The sequence below is a fragment of the Nelumbo lutea genome, chromosome 3 (genome assembly GCF_056320005.1).
Source record: "Nelumbo lutea isolate HS-2025 chromosome 3, American lotus-T2T, whole genome shotgun sequence".
Taxonomy (NCBI): domain Eukaryota; kingdom Viridiplantae; phylum Streptophyta; class Magnoliopsida; order Proteales; family Nelumbonaceae; genus Nelumbo; species Nelumbo lutea.
The window spans coordinates 84,196,942-84,219,331 of record NC_142686.1 but is presented as its reverse complement, the minus strand read 5'-3'; the positions used below and the strand labels follow the sequence as shown (position 1 = coordinate 84,219,331).

Genomic DNA, 22,390 nt, shown 5'->3' with positions numbered 1-22,390 from the left:
ATGGAAACCAAGACTGCCGGTAGCCGATTTCAATCGTTGAGATTTGTTTTGCAAAGTATATTTTATATGAGATATAAAAGTATATATATTATGGTTTCTAAAAGGTTTGCAAAATGTTTTAATTCCCGGGATCCATATAAGTAGAAAGTGCAACACTATTCCTTGCAGCCGAGGGAGAGGTCCTCTCTTGTCGGGTAGTGTATGATCATTATGGGCTGAGAGGTTAAGTGTAAGACCATTGAGGATAATACCTGATGGGCTAATCTTGCATCTACCCACAGTCCTTGGGTGTTACAAGGTGGCTTGGCCCAGGGACCACTTAGGGTAAGTATTGGGCCCATAGAGCCCGTTTGATGGGTTTCAGGGGGTGCACTGTCCATAACAGTGTATTCGGCCAGGCCTTGTAACAAAGGCTGGGCCGAACCCATGTGGCTGATGTGTAGATCAATACTTGGGTCCCACGCCATACAAGGAAGCCCAACTGGGCAGCAGTTAGAAAGGTTAAGTGAGCACATAAGCTAAATGGGCCTAAAGCCCATTTCGAACTAGGCTATTTAATTAGTTAAATATGAGGCGAATTCTGAGATGGATTAGCAAATACGATAGGGTCTTAACCCTATCCACTCAGAGAGTCTAGATCTGAATGTGATTCAGATCTAGAAACCTCATAATTAGATTAGGAGAAAGCTAATCTAATCTGCAGATAAGATAGGGGTTAATCCTTATCACCTAAAGAGATGTTTTGATCCAAATTTTATTTGGATCAGCAACTCCTAATTGGATTAGGAGATGATCCTTTGGGGTTAAAAACAAATAAGGAAGGGGGCGGCAGCCAAGAAAGGACACATACTCACATTCTCTTGGATACTGAAAAACACAGAAGAAAGAATTAAGCAACCCTGCAGAATTCTTTCTTGCCGCCTAGTTTGCCAGTTCGATCTCCAGTTGTGGGAGAAGTCAAGATTCGATCTTGACATCAATTCTTTGAGAAAGAATAGATAGGAAGCTGTGCTCACATGCCATTCTGCTGTTTCTTGCGAATGACAATTCTTGGAGAAGAATACTGCTAATTCTACTCCATCCTGCACTGCGCCATCACGTGCCATCCTGCTGTTTCCTGCTGTTTCTGCTCCATCCTGCACTGCGGCAAGTCTGAATCCTTATACATACTGATGTATGTGGTCTCCTGAGTCACTGACGAATTCAATGACTACTTGAAGGACAATGGGATAGTATCACAGTTAGCTCCTCCTTCTACACCACAACTTAATAGTTTTTCAGAGAGGAGGAATAGGACCTTATTGGATATGGTCCGGTCACTTCTCATACACTTAGAGTTACCCACATTCTTTTGGGGTTACGCATTAGAGACTGCGATTTACGTGCTGAATCGGGTTCCAAACAAATCGGTTCCGAACACTCCATATGAACTTTGGATCGAAAAGAAACCAAGTGTCAGACATTTGAAGATTTGGGGTTGTCTAGCACATGTTAAAATAACAAGTGCAGTTGGAATCCAAAACCAGTCATTGCCTATTTGTAGGCTACCCAAAAGGCTCTGTAGGTTACCTATTCTATGACCCAAGTGAGCAGAAGGTGCTCTGTAGCCGAAATGCACAGTTCTTGGAAACCGATTATATCCTGGACACCCATCGTTAAGAAATAGTTCTTGATGAGGAAGGCTCAAGAGCAGTGGGAGATGTCCCACAAGTTCCAGGTAGTGACCAACCTAGAAGACCCACTCGGGTATCCAGGCCACCAGTCTGTTATGTTGGGCATAGATTCCCAGAAGTGGGTGGAGGCCATGAGAGCAGAGATGGACTCAATGGAGACCAATGGAGTCTAGATTCTGGTAGATCCGCCCTCCGGGGTAAAAGCAATCGGTTGCAAATGGATTTACAAGAGGAAGAAGGGCCCCGATGGTAGGGTTGAGACCTTCAAAGCTCGTCTAAGGGTACACTCAGAAAGAGGGCATCGACTATGAAGAAACCTTTTCGCCTGTGGCAATGCTTAAATCCATTAGGACCCTGCTAGCTATAGCAGCATACCATGATTTTGAGATTTGGCAGATGGATGTCAAAACTGCATTCCTGAATGGAGATCTTACTGAAGATATCTATATGCAGCAGCCGCATGGCTTCATTGCTGCAGGTCAGGAAAACATGGTATGTAAACTTAGCAGATCCATTTATGGAATTAAGCAAGCTTCTAGAAGTTGGAACATCCGTTTTGACTCTGTTGTCAAATCGTTTGACTTCGAGTAGAATCCGGATGAACCCTGTGTCTATAGGAAGTATAGTGGAGATAAGGTTACCTTCTTGGTTTGTATGTAGATGACATTCTACTCATTGGGAATGATGTAGGAATGTTAATTACGGTGAAAGTATGGCTTTCAGAACAATTCTCCATGGAAGATCTTGGAGAGGCCTTCTAAATATTGGGTCTTCGACTCTACAGAGATAGATCGAAGCGGATAATAGGATTATCCCAATCTGCTTACATTAACAAAATAGTCAAAAGATATAGCATGGAGAACTCCAAGAAAGGAAATGTTCCTTTCAGGCACGGAGTCACTCTCTCCAAGAAGATGTCTCCCAAGATTTCTGAGGAGATTGATGGCATGAAAGACGTCCTCTATGCCTCTACCGTAGGGAGCATCATGTATGCCATGCTGTGCACTCGTCCTGACATTGCTCAGGCAGTGAGTGTAGTAAGCAGATTTCAGGCCAACCCAGGGCAGGAGCACTGGACTGCTGTAAAAAACATACTTAAGTACCTTCGAAGGACAAAAGAGTTTTGTCTACTATTCGACGGTAGCTCACTATAGATACAAGGGTATACAGATGCCGATTTCCTGTCGGATCCAGATGATAGAAAGTCTACATCTGGATATGTTTTCATGATAGGATCGTGTGCTATTTGTTGGAAAAGCAGCAAACATGGATCCATCGCAAACTCCACGACCGAGGCCAAGTACATTGTCGTAAGTGAGGCTGCCAAAGAAGCCGTGTGGATGAAGAAGTTCGTTCACGAGTTGGGAGTAGTTCCATCCAGCACACCACCCATCCCATTGTTGTGTGACAACAATGGAGCCATTGCTCAGGCTAAGGAGCCACGAGCCCACTCGAAGTCAAAGCACATCGAGAGGAAGTACCACGTACTGTGGGAGATTGTTGGTAGAGGGGACGTACTGATTCAGAAGGTAGCGTCAGCGGAAAATGTAGCAAACCCATTGACAAAGCCACTATCATAGAAAGTGTTTGAGAAACATGTGGAAAGCATGGGACTCCGGCTTGTACTTGATTGGACCTAAGTGCAAGTGGGAGCTGTTAGACAGTTTTGTATGCCCTTAGTTTCAATCAGAATGATGTACATTATGAGCTTATTGTAAATGAATAAAAGTACATATTTGATTCATGTTCCCTTGGTATGTTTCTGTGTAATACCCTTAAACTGGACACTTAATGAGACTCGTGTTAGTTTAGAATGTTCACAGCCAGTGGGTCAGTTTGGGGAGACCTATCCTGATAAGGCTGACACTTTTGTGCCACCAAGTTGGTTGGGGTGGCCTGTCTCAGCCGCCAGGGTGAGACCCTAGGCACATACAGTGTATGATTAATTGAATCTTTGAACTAGACCAGATTTCCAGTATTGCCCTAGACCTTGGAGATTGATGGGCAAAACTAGAAAGTTACACCCAACCCCTAGACTCGATTATGATACTGCACTAGGTGTCGGATTGGGCTGTCTTTGATGTACCAATCAGTGAGATCCTTAGCGGGGGTCAAAACCTGGGTATGTTGGGACAGTCTGAGAATTCATCTGAGTGGGTGATCATAGTGACAGGATCAGCCCCTTTGTCGAACAAAGGTAATGATCGGGGATGCACTCTCACTGATGGAAACCAAGACTGCCGGTAGCCGATTTCAACCGTTGAGATTTGTTTTGCAAAGTATATTTTATATGAGATATAAAAATATATATATTATGGTTTCTAAAAGGTTTGCAAAAGGTTTTAATTCCCGGGATCCATATAAGTAGAAAGTGCAACACTGTTCCTTGTAGCCGAGGGAGAGGTCATCTTTTGTCGGGCAGTGTATGATCATTATGAGTGTAAGACCATTGAGGATAATACCTGATGGGTTAATCTTGCATCTGCCCACAGTCCCTGGGTGTTACAAGGTGGCTTGGCCCAGGGACCACTTAGGGTAAGTATTGGGCCCATAGAGCCCATTTGATGGGTTTCAGGGGGTGCACTGTCCATAATAGTGTATTCGGCAGGCCTTATAACAAGGGCTGGGCCGAACCCATGTGGCTGATGTGTAGATCAATACTTGGGTCCCACGCCATACAAGGAAGCCCAACTGGGCAGCAGTTAGGAAGGTTAAGTGAGTACATAAGCTTAATGGGCCTAAAGCCCATTTCAAACTAGGCTATTTAATTAGTTAAATATGGGGCGAATTCTGAGATGGATTAGCAGATAGGACAGGGTCTTAACCCTATCCACTCAGAGAGTCCAGATCTGAATGTGATTCAGATCTAGAAACCTCCTAATGAGATTAGGAGAAAGCTAATCTAATCTGCAGATAAGATAGGGGTTAATCCTTATCACCTAAAGAGATGTTTTGATCCAAATAAGATTTGGATCATCAACTTCTAATTGGATTAGGAGCTGATCCTTTGGGGTTAAAAACAAATAAGGGGGCGGCAGCCAAGAGAGGACACATACTCACATTCTCTTGAGTACTGAAAAACACAGAAGAAAGAATTAAGCAACCTTGTAGAATTCTTTCTTGCCGCCTAGTTTGCCAGTTCGATCTCCAGTTGTGGGAGAAGTCAAGATTCGATCTTGACATCAATTCTTTGAGAAAGAATAGATAGGGAGTTGTGCTCACGTGCCATCCTGCTGTTTCTTGCGAAGGACAGAAATCTTGGAGAAGAATACTGCTGATTTACTCCATCCTGCACTGCGCCATCTTCAGTTGGAGCAGTCTTTCGATCATTCCTTGGGCGTGAACACCTTCATTGGGAGATATTACTTCTCCGTATCAAGTATAATCTTCTCCTACTACTTTTGGTTCAGATCTGGTTCAGTTTATGGTTAAGGATTGATCCTTGAAAATATGATTTTCTAAATAGGGAATGCGATTCCCAGTTGAAAGTGAGAGAAAAATTTTTTAAATTCGCCCCTTTATTCCGCAAGATTTGGGCGTCCATACGATGGATCTCTCGTCCCTTCATGATATCAGTCCTTGACTGATTGATATCAGTCTTGAGATTTTTTATATGCACCTCTTTGAATGAATAACAAAGTCCTTTTGAGTATCAATCTCAAGAAAAGGTACTTTATGAAGAAAAAAGCCCAGAAAACTGATTGCCACCTTCAGTCTTGAAACTTGATTAATCAATTACTGTCAGCACCTTGAATCTTGATCAAAGAACCTCATTTCAAGAATGCATCAAATAGACCTAAGAAAACTGGATGTAGTCATCAACAAGTAGTAAGAAGTATCTGTACCCCCCATAGCAGTGATGTGATAAGGTCCCCAAACATCGGTATGCACAATGTCAAAAGGAATACTACTTCTCTTATTACTCAATGAATAAGTTTTACAATGATTTGCCAGTTCACAACTTTCACACTTTAAACTAGACATCTGGATAGGTTCAAATAAACTAGGAAACAAGCTTTTCAAAGACCTAAAGGATAAATGACTCAAGCGATTATGCCAAAGCATAACTTGACCAATAGACTAAGAAACAAAAGACCCCCTAACTTCATTGCCTTCCTACTGTGAATTTCCTCCAAGCAGATAGATTCCATTTGTCTCACGGCTAGTCCCAATCACCTTCCTTGTCTCCAAATCCCAAAAATCACATCGATCAGGATAAAAGGTTACTGAGCAATTTTGGTTTTTAGTAATGCTATTAACTGAAAGTAAATTAGTGCTAAGTTGAGGAACATGTAAAACAGAAGACAAGGAAATGGCACTAGACAACTTGATGTCTCTCTTTCCAGAGATGGGAACAAGTGAACCATCAACAATAGACACCTTGTCTTTGCTAGAGGATAAGTGATATATAGTAAATAGTGAGGGCAAGCCAGTCATATGATCAGATGCACTTGAGTCTATTACCCAACAATGTTCACTGTTACTTGGAGCTAAAGCATGATAAGCTGAGGTCGTGTACTTGAATGAGCAAAAGCTAAGGTGGGAGGGGCTGATGTTGTGACTGGCAACTAAGATGATGATGCTAAATTACTAACCTCATTTTCCAACTAGGTCAAAGCAGCTCAGACATCAGCTAGAGTGTCTAGTGGTGCTGTTTTTGTGCCAAATGAGGATGCACAATTAGTAGTAACAACCATATTAGCATTCCCCTTTTTATTTTTGAGTTTTGCTGGAACTAGATGAGGATATAGCTTCCAATAGGTTTCTTTGGTATGCTTAGCTTTCTTGCAATGTTCACATATTAGGTTCCTCTTGTCTTCCTTCTTCATATCTCTCTCCTTATCCCCCCAAACTTGGGTTTAGTTGCTACCAAGGCTGATTCAAGTGGCAGATGCTGCAACATAACTTCTACTCTCTTCATTGTGCACTAGAGAGTAAGCTTGTGATAAGGTCACACTATCTCTTGTTAGAAGTTGCTGTCTTAGAATGTCATACTTAGAATTCAGACCAGCTAGGAACTTAAACACCCTATTGGTTTCAACCTTCTTTCTGTAAGTCTGTGCATTCTTCTGACTTTCCCACTCAATTGTTTCTAAGGTATCAATTTCATGCCACGAGGATTTCAAGGTTGAAAAATAAACGGAGACTGGCTTATCTCTTTGTTTAAGGTTATTCACCTTACATTTCAGCTCATAAGCCCTAGCAACATTGAGAGGTTGGGAGTAGGTCTCTTTCATGATTTCTCAAATTTCCTTTGCTGTTTTTGCCCATAAATAGTTTTGGTTGATATGTGGTTATATGGAGTTACACAGCTATGTCATAACCATAAATAGTTCTCCTGAAATCATTTGGCATATATTTGGTCCTCCTTGGTTGTTTCCTTCACATCACCCAGCAAATAACTTAGCTTTCCTCTACCCCCAATAGCCATCATGGATGATTGGGGCCACTCCAAATAGTTTCATCCATCAAACTTGATTGTGGTAATCTGAAAACTGTTCTCAGCTATGCTACTAGCATCACCAGCCCCAAAAAACTTTTCCCTTGGCTCTTAAACTCCATTCTTTGTCAATAAAAAAGTTTCAAGAATGCCTCTTTTATCACTAAGACTGGGTAATTACACCCAGAATTTGCTAACAGTCGAACCTAAGGTCAAGAAAAATACTTCTTTTATCACTAAGACTGGGTAATCTCACCCAGAATTTGTTAATAACCAAACCTACTTTACCCTTCTAGGTTGGGAATCTATCAGAAAAAAAAAAGGTTTGATAATCTTCCAAAGAACCAAAAAGCAACTTAGAGTGCAGGGCTGAAACTGAACTAACTGCTGGCCTAGAATTGGCGACAGTCAAGAAATTAGAGTCTTAAACCTAGAACCAGTCGTAGGTCAAGAAACAAGTAAAGAACTAGATCAATAGCCAGAAAAGGTGGGATCTCTCAGCCACACCTCTTAAAGTAGCCAGAAAAAGTATTCTTTTAATGGATCAATCACAAAGAACAGTTCAGGAGAAGAAACCTCTTAGCCGCACCTCTTAAAATAACCAGAAAATGTGCTCTTTTAATAGATCAATATAAAAAATGCAACTTACTTCAAGTAAAACTATGGCTGCCACCTTCAAAATCAAGTCTAAACCCTAATCTTGAAAGTTCTTCCTATTGTTTGACTCTTCCTAATTGCTGGTCATCCTCCAATGCTAGCCGCACACTGCCAACAATCTCCAAGACTCAGTCGATGGTCTTGATTTGCTGGAAACTTTTCAATCCTAGGAAATTCTTATGCAGCCAGCCATGTTAGACTACCATAAGAATTCCTAGGTTGGCTCTGATACCATGTAGTCGAATAAGACTACTAACAGTCCAAGTCTTAATGTACAATTAACAAGAAACTGAGAAGATGAGAGGAGAGAATGAGAGGAGAAAGGGAGAAGAGGAGAAGAATCCAAAAGGAGAGATTTAGAAAAGGAGAGAATGCTTTATCTATCACCCCCTCATTCTATTTATATTAATTCTTAAATAAAGATAAAAGGGCTGAAATACCTTTACTGCTTACATGGCAAAAATAAAATACTAATAAAAGACTAACACTACTAATTGTAGACTGACTGAAATAACTAACAACTAACTAACTGTATACGAGTCAATAAAGTGGTGGGGACCACATTAGTGGTCTCTACAATGATATTGACCCTGAAGTGTTAGCAGAATTGGGCAACATTGAGGTCAATGGTATTATGGTAGTGAAGAGGTAAGTGAAGATAAGGTTAGTTTTTCTTTCCTATACCCATCATTGAATGTAAAACCTTTAAGTCTTTCTAGTAGTGATCAGTTCTATTTTGATGCTTTCCACTAGTCTATGTAACTTTATGAGTGGTGTTTTTATAATGATTTTGTTAATATTATTAGGAAGTGCCACGTTTAGATCATAAACAATGAAGATGGCGAGGCTGGGGAATTAGCAAAACCAATAGAAGAAGCAAAGATTAACCTGGTGATATAATCTAATAACTCATCGTCAAGTGATGGGGTTCACCATTTTGTACCTAGCTCCAACATCATTAATCTTAATGAAGAAGACAAAGGTACTGTTTGACTTCATTGGAGTTCTCACATTGTTTTGTAAGGTAGTAATATAATCTGAGGATCAAATGCTTTGCTTTTTTGTGGTGGCAGGAAATGAAAATAATAACATCTTAACCAGAGAAAATATCTCAGATCAATGAGAGGCTAGAGGCCCTTGAGACAGAACAAGAGTTTTTAAAGCATTCTTTTAGTCTTTTAGGTCACTTCAGAAAGATGGTGAGGGGATGCAACTTCTAAAGGAAATAGCTCAACACCTGCAGGAGCATAAAAAAAAGTCCTCGGAGGGTGTTTATACATGAGACTATCTCATTCAATTCATTATTATGGTAAATACTTTATTGGAGACTATCTCATTGATTAAGTCGGCAAAACCTTCATTTTGTGCCAGATGTCCCACATTCTAACCTAAACTTTTCATGTCTTTGTCTTTTTAGAAGTCTTTTTTTTTTTTTCTGTTAGAATCTTTTTAAAAGCATGCTTGCTGAATCTTGTATGGAATATTGTATCTTGTTCATGATAACTACTCTTATCTACTTCAGGAACACTGTTGAAGACAAAGACAGCTCATCGAAGTCTTCAATGCTTTCTAGTTTGGTCTGCAATCCTCGAGCATCCCTTTTCTTCATTGTTTCAGTCATTGCCATTTTTTATTGTTGGAGCAGTAAGGTGGTTACAGTCAAACCTTGGTCCACAGGCCTGAGTGTACAGCTGCAGAAAGCATTGTCTTCTTGGCTAAAACAATGGAACAATGCATGCAAGCCTACCTGTGTGTATGCCAAATTGCAGCAGAGAAGGGACATCTTCATATTGTCTCATCCTACTGCAAATATTCCTCATATCATACAAATTTTTTGTTCTTGTAGATTTTGGATTTATTGGTTAATGAGCTTGGAACCAATATGAATATGCAATTATGAGGAGGATACATCACCCTAGGTACACAGAATTTAGATTTATTATCGGTATACCGTTTTTCTATTTATGTCAATTATCTCTTGCGAACTCCAATGTTCTTAGACAACTGTCTTGATAAAATTGTTGTAAGGCTTATTTAATTGTTACTTTATAATTGTTGTTAGCAGGTGGTCCTCTTAAGATATTGTCAGTCAACTATTTTTCCTTTTTTCTTGTTAGTTTGTTTCTAGGGTGTGCTGCTAGGGGCATACTTGTAATTTCTATTCTTTTTTATTAAGTTAATATAAATAGTGAACTAGCGGCAACCAGAGATAGTTTTTCTTTTTCTCTTAATTGTATCTTCCTTTCCTTCTCTTTCTCTCTCTCTCGTCTCCCACTCTCCATGAATGGGTACATGGTATCAGAGCAAGTTTTTGGACTGTAAAAGAATTTCGGTCCCTCCTGTTTTGAATCTACTTTGCCTTTTTTTCCCTTCTTTAAATTCTTGGATGTGGAAGACAGAGAAACCCTAGTAGATTACTGGCGGCACCTCCTATGGGTTCTTCCTTGGTCGTAATATCAAAGAAACCCTAGTTGAAGAAGGGCGGTGTTGATAGAGACTGTTTCTTCTCTGTTTGATGCTGTGAAGTTGATTTCTGGTTGGCACCTTTGTACAGGTGCTAGACAGGTGTGTTCTTGTTTTTGTCTTTTTTTGGCCAATGGTGTAAAGGCCTTATTCCTTGGTTCTATACATTTGTTTGGATGCTGGATTATTGGACTGTATGGGCTGTAGTCGAACTGATAGTAACGTTTGCCTTGGTTGTGTTGGACTGATTACCGGGCTGGTTTAATGACTGAACCATCACAGAGATGATTTTTGCAGTTTCTTGTTTTTTTGAGGGTTGGTATTCTGCTTGTAGCTGTTGTGTAGTTGTGTAGGACTTGGACTATTTTCAGTAGTATTCTATGGAAAATTATGAATCAACTTCATCGGGGGTTACACCGACCTGCAGCACAACTGGTATGGGAGTTGAGAACATGATGTTTCCCATGTCAATTATTCCTTTAAATGGTCTGAACTACTTGGAGTGGGCTAAAATTGTACAACTCTATGTAACGGCAAGGGGAAAAGCTAGTTACATAAATGGAAGGGTGAAAGAACCCAAGGGTGAGACAACTCAACATGATAGGTGGGACCAAGAAAACAGTATGGTGATGTCCTTGCAGCCATGGAACCTGATGTGAAGAAGATCTTTATGTGGGCAGACCACTAGTGAGATCTGGGAATAGGCCAAAACTACCTATTCTGAGCAAAGGCATTATGCCAAGGTTTACCAGTTACAAGCTGAATCTTCAACCTGTAAACAGAGAAATCGTAGTTTGTCTTCATATTATTCAGCCCTTACTTCCATATGGAAAGAATTGGATCATTATCAGGCTATAGAGTGAAAACATGATGATGATACTAAGGTCTACAGGAAGTTGGTCTCTCAGCAATGTGTGTTTGCCTTCTTGTTGGGACTGAACCCTGCCTATGAACCTTTGAGGGTTCAGATCCTAGGAAGCAAAGAATTGCCGTCAGTTCACGAGGTATACTCCCTTGTTCAATCAGAAGAAAGTAGACGGAGTGTGATGGTTACAGGCTGAGGGGGAGCAACAAATTGCTTTGACTGTGATGAATAATAACTCCACAGGGAAGAAAAGTGACAGCAAGAAGATTGATGGTTACACGTGACACATGTCGGGACATCCTCGGGAAACCCAAGTGGGTAGTGAATAACCAAGAACAGGGTAAAGGTCAAGGTCAGAAGAAGATGAACACAACATAGAATGCAACACATGTGGCAACCCAAGATACTCAGGTTGTTGGTACTACCCGGGACCACCTTAATAATTCTGACCCCAAAGAAGATATAATGAATTCCTTCAGAGAACACCTGGAGTCTTATGGTAGGGCTTTCCGACAAATGGATAGCTCAGTCACTAGTACTCTCTCTACTTCATTTGCATCTACATCAGGTAATACAACTTCTGCAACCCATGTCACTCCCACAGGTTCCCCTTGGATCATTGACTCAGGGGCCTCTAACCACGTGACCGGTAACAGGAACTTGTTTCAGACCTATAGCTTTTTGTCAGGAAGGGATAAAGTAAGGCTTGCAAATGACTCATTCTCCTCCATTGTAGGCTAATGATCAATATCTCTTCCCCATGGCCTTAACTTGAATTGTGTATTGCATGTCCCTAAACTTTCTATAAATTTGCTTTCAATTAGTAGTATCACAAGCTCTTTAAACTGTAGTGTAACATTTTTTCCTGGCTCATGTGTTTTTCAGGACCTAACTTCTAGGAGGATGATTGGTAGAGGGAGACTAGTGGATGGTTTCTACATTTTCGACAAAAAAGCTGGTCTCTTAGTGTCGTCTTCAAAGTCACATACTCAGTCAAATAAGAGTCAATTTTTTGTGGCATAGTCATTTAGGTCATGTTTCTTTTGAAATAGTAAAGTCATTATTTCCAGTTTTATTTAAGTCATGTTTAGTGTCAGAGTTACAGTGTCAAACGTGTCAGTTGAGCAAATAATGTAGAACAACTTTTCACTCAAGTAATAAAAGATCAAGTGTTCATTTTCATGTTGTGTATTATGATGTATGGAATCTACTAATGTAATCTCCGAGGGTAGATATAAGTATTTTATTGCATTGATCGATGATTACTCTCGCTATACATGGGTATTCTTCATACATAGTAGAGACGAAGTTCCAAAGATTGTGAAAGACTTCCAGAAGATGGTATTTACATATTTCCATGTTGAAATATAGATCTTCCAATCCGACAATACAAAAGAATACTTCCATGGTAAGCTCAATGAGTTCTTTGTCTCCCACGGATCTATTCATAGGAGCTCATGCGCTAGAACACCACAACAAAATGGTGTTGCAGAAAGAAAAAACAGACATCTCCTTGAGGTAGTTAGCGGGATGATGTTACACATGAGTGTTCTAAAAATGTTTTGGGTGGATGCTATACTTGCAGTTGCTTATGTCATCAACCGCTTGCCCTTCAAAGTGCTGAACTACATGACCTTTCATCAATTATTGTACCCTCAGTCCCCTTTATTTTCCATTCCCATGAGAGTCTTTGGTTGTCGTGCATTTGTCCATGATTTATCTCCATCTCGAGGTAAGTTAGACCCTCGGTCAATTCCTTGTATCTTTCTGGAGTATCCCTCCTCTCAAAAAGGGTATCGGTGCTTTGATCCCGTTAGTCATAAGTTTTTTGTGTCTATGGATGTGTTATTCTTTGAGTTTGAGCTATTCTTCCTTGCTTCTCCTTAGGGGAAGAGTAGTAGTGTGGAAGAGGAGAAGCAGGTTCAAGTCTGCAAAGTCTCTCTTCCTTCTATTCTGAACCTTGCTCCCTTTCGTGTCTTCCAATGTATATGTCGTAGACATCAACAATGTGATAGAGATGTGGAGCAGCCAAACATTGAGCAACCGACACCGTTAGACTCCCTGGAGGTAAGTCCAATCGTTGTTGCACCTATTGATACCCCTGCTCCTACTGTGGACGACCTTGACATTCCTATTGCTCAACAAAAGGGAGTCAGGTCATGTACTACCAAACACCCCATTGCCCATTTTGTCTCCTATGATCACATTTCACCCTCATACCGAGCCTTCCTATCTATAGTTGATTGCATCCTTGTTTCCAGAAACGTTGCAGAAGCCTTAAAATGCTCCGAATGGACAAATGCCATGAAGGAGGAGATTAATGCTCTTCACAAAAATCAAACTTGGGAAGTGGTGGATCTTCCAAAGGGGAAAGACCCCATGGGGTGTAAATGGGTGTTTACGGTTAAACACAAGGTAGATAGAATAGTTGAAAGGTACAAAGCAAGATTAGTAGCCAAAGGGTACACACAAGTGTACGGGGTTGACTATGATGAGACTTTTGCTCCAGTAGTTAAGATGAACTCAATTAGGGTTCTCCTGTCATTAGCTGCTAATCTTGATTGGGAATTGCATCAACTGGACATAAAGAATACTTTTCTGAATGGTGGCTTAGAGGAGGAAGTATACATGATTCAACCCCCTGGATTTTGTGCCAAGGGAAGTGAAAATAAGGTGTGCAAGGTGCGAAAGTCTCTTTATGGCTTAAAACAATCTCCCAGAGCTTGGTTCAGTAAGTTTCACATGGCAGTTTAGCAGATGGGCTTCAAACAATGTTAGTTTGATCATACACTCTTTGTGAAGAGATGTTAGGAATATGTTGTTGTCTTGATAGTGTATGTGGATGATATCATCATTACAGGAAGTTGGAGTTCAGAAATATAAAAATTGAAACAATTCCTTGCATTTAAATTTGAAGTGAAAGATCTAAGTCCCCTGAAGTATTTCCTTGGAATTGAAGTCGCCCGCTCAGAAAAGGATATCTTTATCTCTCAAAGGAAATACACCCTTGATCTATTACATGACACAGGCAAATTAGGTGCAAGGCCAACAGATACTCCCATGGATGTTGATCACAAGTTGGGTGACTATGATGGTGAACCTTTGAAAGATGTGAAACAATTCCAAAGGTTAGTGGGAAAGCTGATTTGTTTGTCCATGACCCATCCAGACATTGCCTATTCAGTTGGGGTTCTAAGCCAATTCATGCACTCTCCTAAGAAACCACACATGAAGGCAGCAGAGAGACTTCTTAGATACTTGAAAAAATATCTCGGAACAAGTCTACTATTCAGTAAACATAATCACCTAAAGGTGGAAGTCTTTACAGATGCTGATTGGGCAGGTGCCGTGGATAACAGAAAGTCAACGAGTGAGTATTGCACATTTGTGGAGGAAACCTAGTGACTTGGAAAAGCAAGAAAAAAAGTGTGGTTGCAAGGTCAAGCGCTAAAGCTGAATATAGAGCTATGACACATGGGGTGGCTGAAGTCCTTTGGATAAAGAATCTTCTAGGGGAGCTTGGAGTTGTTGTTTATAATCCTATGTCTCTTTACTGTGTCAACAAGGCAGCAATAAACAATGCCAGCAACCCTGTCCTACATGAGAGGACCAAGCACATTGAGGTGGACAAACACTTCATAAGAGAAAAATTGGAAAAAAGAGAAATTTGCATCCCATATGTCAACTCCAAGGAACAACTCATTGATGTCCTCACAAAAGGGCTTCTGTCAGCCAGCTATTTTTCCTTTTTTCTTATTAGTTTGTTTCTAGGGTGTGTCGCTAGGGGCATACTTGTAATTTAGATTCTTTTTAATTAAGTTAATATAAATAGTGAACTGGCGGCAACCAGAGATAGTTTTTCTTTTTCTCTCAATCGTATCTCCCTTTCCTTCACTTTCTCTCTCTCTCATCTCCCACTCTCCATGAATGATTACAAAAATTTTATATTGATGATTGTCTACTGGATTGTTCAAGACCTTGTGAAATGGTTGGGGACACTGCTGGCTTGATTTGACACAACCAAACCATTCATTCTCTTTCTTTCTCCTCTGAACATCATTGATATGTCTGCCATCGATTAGCATGAATCCTAGTTGTCTATTAATGGCAGTAACCATGAAGTTGTGTATATTATATGAACTTAAGTTTCTAAAAATATAACAATATAAAGCAGATCTTAGAGCAACCTCATAGCTTGTAGTTCTTCAAGCATGTATTCTCTTGGCAATAAATCCGATTGAAATATGAGGAAGTAGAGAAGAGAATGGAAGAAGAGAGAAAAGGAGAAGAAAGAAAGGAAGAGGAAAAGGTTTAAAGCAATAGAACAATGCTGGTGGTGCCATCTTCTATTATATTATATAGGGCGATAGAAATAAGAAGGGAAAAGACCCTTGTGCCCCTGCTATAAGTGAGTACAATAATAGAAATAATAGAATAGACCCTAACACAAATTACTAAATTATTTCAACACTCATCCTCAAGTTGGATGGAGCATACATGTCAATCATGCCCAACTTGTCACACAAATCATTGTGCCATACATGATGAAGACCTTTGGTGAAGATATCTGCAAGTTGTTCTTCTGAGCTGACATATGGAGTACATACTTCTCCATTTACAAGTTTCTCTCTAATAAAATGCTTGTCCACTTCAATGTGTTTCGTCCTATCATGCAGGACTGGATTAGCAGCAATATTGATGGTAGTTTTATTGTCACAGTAGAGTGAAATAGGATTGCTCACTACAAAACCCAGTTCACCTAACAGATTTCTTATCCACATGATTTCAGCAACCCCATGAGACATCACTCTATATTCTGCTTTAGCATTAGATCTAGCCACCACACTTTGTTTTTTACTTCTCTGTGACCAGGTTTCCTCCTACAAAGGCACAATATCCACTAGTAGACTTTCGATCATCAACTGCTCATGTCCAATCAACATCAGTATATACTTCCAGCTCCGGGAAACTTCTTGGGGTATCTAAGGATCCTCTCTGCAGCTTCAAAGTGAGTTGTCCTAGGATTGTGCATGAAATGACTAAGGACGTCCATTGCATAAGCAATATCAGGCCTGGTCATAGACAAATACAAGAGTCTCCCTACGAGTCTCTGGAACTTCTTCACATCTTTCAAAAACTCTCCCTGATTGTCTCCCAGCTGATGATTAGATTCAAATGGTGAGTCAATTGGTTTTACCCCCAACTTGCCTATATCTTCTAGTAGATCTAGTACATATTTCCATTGGGAAATAAAGATGCCCTTGTGAGAGCAGACAACTTTGATTCCAAGGAAATAACTTAAGGGGCCTAGATCTTTCACCTCAAATTGAGTGGCTAAGAATTTTTTTAGTCTTCGCATTTCAATCTCCTAATCTCCTGTGATCACTATGTCATCCACATACACAATTAGATATGCAATTTTTCCTTCACCTCTTTTCACAAATAGTGTGATCTGACTGGCATTGTTTGAACCCATCTGTTGAACTGCTAAGTGGAACTTACTAAACCAAGCCCAAGGTGATTGTTTCAACCCATATAAAGATTTTCTTAACCTGCACACCTTTTATTCACTGCCTTTGGCACAAAAACCTGGAGGTTGGGTCATGTACACTTCCTCTTCCAAGTCACTATTCAAGAAAGCATTTTTGATGTCCAATTGGTAAAGTTCCCAGTCAAGATTTGCTACCAATGAAAGAAGAATCCTAATAGAGTTCATCTTGGCTACTAGAGCAAAAGTCTCTGCATAGTCCACTCCATATACCTGTGTAAAACCTCTTGCTACCAGTCTAGCCTTGTACCTTTCAACAGTTCCATCAGCCTTGTGTTTCACTGTGAACACCCACTTGCAACCCACTGGTTCCTTCCCTTCAGGAAGATCCACCAACTCCTAAGTGCGATTTTTGTGTAATGCATCAATTTCTTCCTGCATTGTATCTATCCATTAAGGTTTAGATAAAGCTTCTGCCACATTCTTAGAAACGGGGACACTGTCCACAGAAGAGAGGAATGCACAGAATGAAGGTGAAATGTGATCATAGGACACAAAATTGGAGATAGGATGATCAGTGGTACAAGATCTAACACCCTTTCTCTTAGCAATAGGAACATCAATATCATTGATGACAGGGGAATCAACATTGAGAGGAATGGGCATATCAATAGGAGTAAGTGTACTTGGCTGATGAGACGGATCTGCCTCTGGTGAATCCGATGATGTTGGTTGCATAGTGTCAAGTTCCACGGCTCTTAAACTCTACTTACTTTTATGGCGATGATGAAAGACCCGGAATGGAGGAGGATCGGGTAAAGGAGGTAGTTGAGTTTGAGCCGCCTATTCTCCTCAACCCTACTCTCCCCCTGAGGAGAAATCGAGAAGAAATGTTGATTCTCAAAGAATGATACATCAATGGAGACATAGTACTTGCAAGAGGTTGGACCATAGCAACGATACCTCTTTTGAGATAAAGGGTAACCAAGGAAAACACAAGGAATAGCCCGAAAATCAAGCTTACCTTGAGTAGGGGACAAGTTATGGACAAAGCAACGACACCAAAAAACACGCATCAGAATGATGGACAACGGAGCTGTAGGAAACAAAAAGTGATGTGGGGCCTTATACTCTAGTAATCGAGATGGCATACGGTTGATGATGTATGTAGCATACAAAACTGCATCCATCCAAAAACATTTTGGCACACTCATATGAATTAATAAGCCACGAGCTACTTCAAGAAGGTGGTGGTTCTTTTGTTCAGCAACACCATTTTGTTGGGGTGTCCTGGCACAAGTGCTTTGTTGAAGTGACCCACTCGAAGCAAAAAACTCCGTGAGATCACTATGGAAGTATTCCTTCACATTGTCCGACTAGAAGATATGGATTTTAGTTTGGAACTGAGTGAACACCATGTGTTGAAAGTCTTTCACAAATTTTGGCACTTCATCTCTAGATCACATAGGGTATACCCAAGTGTATCTAGAGTATTCATCAATCAAGGTAATGAAGTACTTATATCTGGCCTTAGTGGGTAGAGTAATAGGGCCCCAAACATCAGAATAAACAATATGAAACGGAAATTCAAATATTTTATTTCTCAAAGGTAAAAAACTTCTACAATGTTTACTCAATTGACATGTTTGACACTATAACCGACTCATTGACAAGGACTCAAACAACTTTGGGAGCATAACTTTTAATGACTCAAAAAAAAGATGACCAAGACGACTATGCTATAAATAGGATTGACTCTCACTGGACAAACTCATGGACTCTGTAGCCACAAAACCAGCTTTATTCTCCAACATGTAAAGACCATCTGTTAGGCTTCCTCTACCAATCGTCTTCCCCGAGGCCAAATCCTTAAACACCCATGAAGACGAAAAAAAATTGATTGAAAAGTTCAAGGAGTGAGTTATACTACTAATGGACAACAAATTTATAGGTAATTTTAGAACGTGCAGTACATTAGAAAGGGTAAGGCCGAGTGGGAGAGGTACGGTACCTTGGCCAGATATGGTAGAGAAAGAACCATCAGCTAGTCTCACCTTATCTCTCCCAGAGAGAAGGTTATATGCCTAAAATAAAATTGACTTACTGGTCATGTGATTTGAGGCTCTAGAGTCAATAACCCAAGGAGAATCAGTGGTATGAGATGATACATGGAAGGCAGCGGCAACGTTACTTGATGTAGACGCAAAAGAAGTAGAGGGAGTAGGACCAGAATCCATCTGGCGGAGAGTCCTACCATACAATTCCAAATGGTCACGAAAGGAGTTGATAATTTCTTCCTTAGGGTCAGAACTGGGATGCCTCTCCTGAGTTACCAATGGACTAGTCTTTGGCGAAACCATATTAGCTGAGTTATGCTTTTTCTGATTCTGCTGACTTGGTTTCTTGCCCTGATCAGGTGTTGACTTCTTACCCAAATCTTGTGCCCATTTAGGTTTTCCATGGAGATCCCAACATGTATCTCTAGTGTATCTTGTCTTCTGGTAGTGAGTATACCAAAGTTTATTCTTATCATCTGTTCTCTTCTGAGAGTCAACCTTCTTAAAAGCACCTCCGACATTTGTATATGAATTTCCCCAGATAGCTAGGGCAACTGACTCCCCCTCTACACAATTCATCACACTTCGTTTACTCTCTTCTGACTGCACTAAGGCATACACTCTTGAATTGATGGCAAGTCTTTACTACCCAAGATCTGCACCCTGATGGACTCATATGAAGGATTCAGCCCTAGGAGGAAGGAAAAGACCCATTGCTGAGATACAAGTGACTTATACACCTTTGCATCTTCATCACACTTCCAATTCACATTTTGGTAGTGATCAAGTTCTTTCGATATCGATGTCAAATCAGAACAGTACATCAAGAGACTCCTCTCCCCTTGCTTGCAAGTAGAGAATTCGGCATGCAGTTGGTATATCTTGGCATAGTGTCTCTGCTCTGAATAGGTGGACTTTGCTTGTTCCCATATCTCACAAGCAGTTTCAGCCCACATAAAAGTCTTCCACCTATCATATTCAGCACTTCCGTTCTTTGGTTCCTTCACTCTCCCATTGATGTATCCTATTTTCCCCCTAGCAGTGATGTAGAGTTTTATTCCCCTAGACCACTCAAGGTAGTTCAAACCATCAAAGGGAATAACAGCCATGGGGAAATTCATATCCATTCCCCCACTCACTCCATTGTGGCTCCCTGAAATCTCTGAAGTAGCAAAATTCTCAGATGACATGGTAAACATAAGGTTTTTTTATCTAAACTCTCAACTTAGGATCCCTCCTTATATCGACAAAAGCTCCACACACAACAATTCAGTTCTGGACTTAATCTGAACACAAAAAACAGCACCAATTTCCAAAGAAGAATTATGACGAGACTGATTTTTAGATCTGCATGAAGAACAGTTCCAACCTATTGGTTTTTCAGTAGGTTTCACCACAACATTAATCAACAAGAGAGATCCTAACACACATGAAATCGGACTAATGAGTAGAGAAAACAGGTAATCTATGACCTACAATCACCTTTTCATAGGTACAGGATCACACGATCCAACAAATAAAAAATATAACCCTCACAGAAGTCTGCCGACATTCAATGGTTTGGATTCATTTGTTCTCCACTTGGTACACAACCAAGGAAAGTATTAAAAGAAGAAAGAAAACTTTAGGGTTGTACTAGTTGCAGATCTGATTTGATCAGCCCTGATTCAGTCCTCTGTTCAGCCCAGATTCAGCAACTTGAAGAGAAAAAAACTTGGTCGCCCAGATTCAACAGCCTTGCTCTGATACCATCTTGGCAATAAATCCAATTGAAATATGAGGAAGAAGAGAAGATAAGGGAAGAAGAGCGAAAAGGAGAAGAAAGAAAGGAAGAAGACCCTTGTGCCCCTGCTGTAAGTGAGTACAATAACAGAAATAATAGAAAATAAAAAAATGCTTTAACTAGCCAAACAGACCCTAACACAAATAACTAAATTATTTCAACATATTCCTTGGAAAGAAGATGAGCAATCAGGGGCCATTATTTGGTGTAATGGTAAAATCTTGGGCTGTCAAGTGTGAGAACGTAGGTTCAAGGCTGAGAGGCCACTTTGAAAAGAAAAATGCCAAAGGTTAGGACTGTATCCAGTCTGTCCACCCTTCCCAAGACCCAGATGGCTGGGACCATCATGGCCTATTTAGATGGTCATGACATCCATTCCATCAATTGTGATTAGGCTTAAATTTTTTATAGCCCAGCTTGTAGTAAGACTATGATTTGTATGAAATCATTAATGTCATGATTTAAAATCTAGATATCCATATTTAACCTGTTCAGGTCTGGTACAAGGTAACCACTCTAGTTGAGTTTCCAGATAATATGAAAATAATAAATTTGTTGTTGTAGTGTGACTAGAATGATATGAATTAGATTTATTATTGTCTCTCTCTCAAATAATGCATCTTGCTGATCAATTTATACTTGTCCGGTACTTCAAGTATTGATCATTTGGTTATGCAGTAAGTGAAGCCTATATGCTTTTGTATTTTAGTCGATTCGAGATTTGTGGTGGGAACATGCAATTAAAGAGGCAGAGCGCTTGGACTGGGGAATACGTCTGAGGATTGCAATGGGAATGGCATACTGCCTTGAGCACATGCACCAACTGACCCCACCTGTGATCCATAAGAACCTGCACTCAACCATTATATATCTTACTGAAGACAATGCGGCCAAAATCTCAGATTTCAATTTTTGGAATGAGGCAACTGCTTCCAAGATGGGATCCACGACCATGGAACTCCTGGATATGCCATCTGGTCCAGAGAGTAACATATACAGCTTCAGTGTTATATTATTGGAGATGGTAAGAGGTAGACTCCCATACTCAGTGGACAATGGCCCACTTATTGACTGGGCATTTAGAGGGGAGAAGTCCCTTAAGGAAATAGTAGATCCAACTCTGAAAGCTTTCCAAGAAGAGGAACTCAAGAAACTGTTAAAGGTTATAAGATCTTATGTTCATCCTGACCCAAAGCACAGACCAACAATGAGAGAGGTTACTGCTCGATTGATAGAAATTACAGCAATGGGGCCTGATGGAGAAACACCTAAACTATCTCCTCTTTGGTGGGCAGAGCTTGAGATTGCATCAACAGAAGCAAGATAAGATATGGAAAATGAATTTATCGTGAAGTATAAGGGTACTTCATCTGTTCAGTAATGACAAATCTGACTCTTGACTCTAGAACATCAGGCAGTGACAAATCTATTCAGTAATGACTCTGTTCAGCTGAGAGAAATTACAGTAATGACAAAGCTAAGATATTGAAAATGCATCAACATCAGGCAGTGACAAATCTGACTCTAGAACTGATTGCACTGTGAAGAGAACATTTCTTGTACAAACCAAGAATTTACCTAATTGAAATTAAGATGTATTTGTGATTTGAATGGTTTGAATGGAAAATGGATTTTTAGATTTTATTTGTAATTGATGTTTTTTTTTTATTTTTATTTTTGTATTTCATTTCGATTTAAATAAATATAGAGAAAATAGGTAATTTGAAGAAAATTAGAAAAAAAAAAGGTTATTTGAAAAAGAAAAGTATATTTTTGGCGGCAGTTTAAAATTTATACCGGCAGCCGAGAAAACTGCTGTTAGAACGTCTAGTGAAAGTTCTTTTATCGGTGGTTTGCTGGCTGCTGGTAAAGTCTCTTGCCGCAGTTTCTGAGATTTTTAATGCAGTCAACTGTTGCTAAAAGTCATTTTTCTTCCAGTGATTAAGCGTAAGTGGCTAGAGCTC

At 40.1% G+C, this 22,390-nt stretch overlaps 1 protein-coding gene across 7 annotated transcripts in view; it reads left to right on the top strand.

The window, feature by feature from the left end:
* LOC148866148 (pentatricopeptide repeat-containing protein At3g12770-like) overlaps positions 1-22,077 on the top strand; it is a 53,983-nt gene extending 31,906 nt beyond the window's left edge. For 3 of the 7 annotated variants that reach the window (XR_016110656.1, XR_016110653.1, XR_016110655.1), the window contains exons 2-5: positions 8,577-8,752; positions 8,844-9,079; positions 9,293-9,689; positions 21,136-22,077. The gene's annotated coding sequence lies outside the window, so the exon portion shown is untranslated. Of the gene's footprint in view, positions 1-8,576; positions 8,753-8,843; positions 9,080-9,292; positions 9,690-11,983; positions 12,275-21,104 lie in introns of those variants that run through there. The other 4 variants (XR_016110654.1, XR_016110651.1, XR_016110652.1 and 1 more) reach the window with 2 other exon arrangements.
* Positions 22,078-22,390: the final 313 nt, after the last annotated feature.